The sequence below is a fragment of the Capsicum annuum genome, chromosome 7, assembly GCF_002878395.1.
Source record: "Capsicum annuum cultivar UCD-10X-F1 chromosome 7, UCD10Xv1.1, whole genome shotgun sequence".
Classification (NCBI taxonomy): Eukaryota; Viridiplantae; Streptophyta; class Magnoliopsida; order Solanales; family Solanaceae; genus Capsicum; species Capsicum annuum.
The window spans coordinates 23,243,865-23,247,143 of NC_061117.1; positions in this window are offsets into that span (position 1 = coordinate 23,243,865).

Consider the following 3,279-nt stretch of genomic DNA (forward strand, 5'->3'; position numbering starts at 1 on the left):
TAATAATTAAATTGATTTAACTAAAATTGAAGACAAGACCTTAGACAAGGGGGAAAACGTTTGAGTTCTCCTAAAAAATATTTGAGTTTTAGTACTTTAAATTGCTTTTCAACACATATTTTGTCTATTTAGTAATTTTCAACAGATGAGTCATATGTTGCAACAACTTAGTCATCTGTTGCAACAGATGTCTATATCTATTTGATAATTTTCAGTAGATGAATTAGTTATTGCAACAAGTGAGTCATTTGTTGCAATAGATGTCTATATCTGTTTGGTTATTTTCAACAGATGTTTTTATTTGTTTGGTCATTTTCAACAGATTACTCATCTGTTGTAACATGATAGTCATCTATTGATTCACATTAAGTCATTATTAGTAATAACTAAATTGATTACTAAAATAAAATATGAATTAATAAGTTCAATTACAGTTTCAACTAATCTTATGGTAATTACATGATCAACTAAGTATGTTCGTCCTGAGTGGAATGATCAATTGACCAATTTTATTTGAAATGATTCAAACTAAGTCATCATTAGAAATAATCATATTGATTTAACTAAAATTAAAGATGAATTAGTAAGTTCAATTATGATTTCAATTAATCTGATAGTGATTACATGATCAATTAAGTGTTTCGTACTGAGTAGAATGATTAATTGATCAATTTTATGTGAAATAATTCAAATTAAACCATTATTAGAAATAACTATATTGATTTAACTAAAATTAAAGATGAATTAGTAAGCTCAATTACGATTTCAATTAATCTTAGTAATTACATGATCAATTAAGTGTTTCATCCTTAGTAGAATAATTAATTGACCAATTTTATTTTAAATGATTCAAATTAAGACATTATTAGTAATAACTATATTGATTTAACTAAAATTAAACATGAATTAATGAGTTCACTTCCAATTTTAATTAAATTCATCGTAATTACATGATTAGCTAAGTGTATTCGTCCCGAGTAGAGTGATCAATCGACCAATTTTATTTTAAATAATTCAAATTAAGTCATTATTAGTAATAACTAAATTGATTTAACTAAAATCAAAGATAAATTTACAATTTCAATTAATCTCATAGTAATCAAATGATCAACTGAGTGTATTCGTCATGAGTAGAGTGGTCAATTTTATTTGAAATGAATCAAATTAAGTCATTATTCGTAATAATTAAATTGATATAACTAAAATTAAAGATGAATTGATAAGTTCACTTACACTTTCAATTAATCTCATAATAATTATATGATCAACTATGTGTATTCGTCTCGAGGAGAGTGATCAATCGACCAATTTTATTTGAAATGATTCAAATTAAGTCATTATTAGTAATAACTAAATTGATTTTGACTAAATTAAAGATGAATTGATAATTCCACTTACAATTTCAATTAATGTGTTCGTCCTTAATAGAATGATCAATTGATAAATTTTATTTAAAATGATTCAAATTAAGCAATTATTAGTAATAACTAAATTGATTTAACTAAAATTAAAGACAAGACCTTAGACAAGGGGACAAACATTTGAGTTCTCTTAAAAACATTTGAGCTTTAGTATTTTAAATTATTTTCCAACATATATCCTATATGTTTGATAATTTTCAACAGATGAGTCATTTGTTACAACAACTTAGTCATCTGTTGCAACAGATGTCTATATTTGTTTGATAATTTTTAATAAATGAGTTATTTATTACAACAGGTTAGTCATCTGTTGCAACATATGTCTATATTTTTTTGGTTATTTCCAACAGATGTCTTTATCTGTTTAGTCATTTTCAACAGATTACTCATCTTTTGCAATATGTTAGTCATCTATTGATTCATATTAAGTCATTATATTAGTAATAACTAAATTTATTTAACTAGAATTAAACATGAATTAATAAGCTCAATTACAGTTTCAATTAATCTCATGGTAATTACACTGTCAACAAAGTGTGTTCGTCCTGAATAGAGTGATCAATTGACCGATTTTATTTGAAATGATTAAAACCAAACCATAATTAGAAATAACTGTACTAATTTAACTAAAATTAAAAATGAACTAGCAAGTTGACTTACAATTTCAATTAATTTTATAGTAATTACATGATCAACTAAGTGTTTCGTCTTACGTAGAATGATCAATTGTTCAATTTTATTTGAAATAATTAAAATCAAGCAATTATTAGTGATAATTAAATTACTTTAACTAAAATTAAATATGAATTGATAATTTTAATTACGATTTCAATTAATGTCATAGTAATTACATGATCATCTAAGTATATTCGTCTTGAGTAAAGTGTTAGTTGACCAATTTTATTTGAAATGATCCAAATTAAGATATTATTAGTAATAAATACATTGATTTAACTAATTAAAGATGAATTGATAAGTTCAATTACGATTTCAATTATTCTCATATTAATTACACGATCATCTTAGTATGTTCGTTCTGAGTAGAGTGATCAAATGACTAATTTTATTTGAAATGATTCAAATTAAGCCATTATTAGTAATAGATAAATTGATTTAATAATTACAATTTTAATTAATCTTATAGTAATTACATGATCATTTAAGTGTATAACCTATCAACAGATGAGTCATCTATTGAATATTATCAAATAGATATACACATATGTTGCAATAGATTTGTCATCTGTTGTAACAAATATCTTTATCTATTGGTCATTTCCAATAGATGACCAATCTGTTGCAACATATGATTTTATCTGTTTGTTATTTTCAACAGATTACTAATTTGTTACAATAGAGGACTAATCTGTCGCAACAGATGTCTTTATCTGTTTGATCATTTTCAACAGATTACTCATCTTTTTCAACATCTTAGTCATCTATTGATTCATATTAAGCCATTATATTAGTAATAACTAAATTGATTTAACTAGTATTAATAAATTTAATTATTATTTCAATTAATCTCATGGTAATTACACGATCAACTAAGTGTGTTCATCCTGAGTAGAGTGATCAATTGGTCAATTTTATTTGAAATGATTCAAACCAAGACACAATTAGAAATAAATATATTGATTTGACTAAAATTAAAGATGAATTAGTAAGTTCACTTACAATTTCAATTAATTTTATAGTAATTACATGATCAACTAAGTGTTTCGTATTAAGTAGAATGATCAATTGACCAATTTGATTTGAAATAATTAAAATTAAGCAATTATTAGTAATAACCAAATTAATTTAACTAAAATTAAAGATGAATTGATAATTTAATTATGATTTCAATTAATCTCAT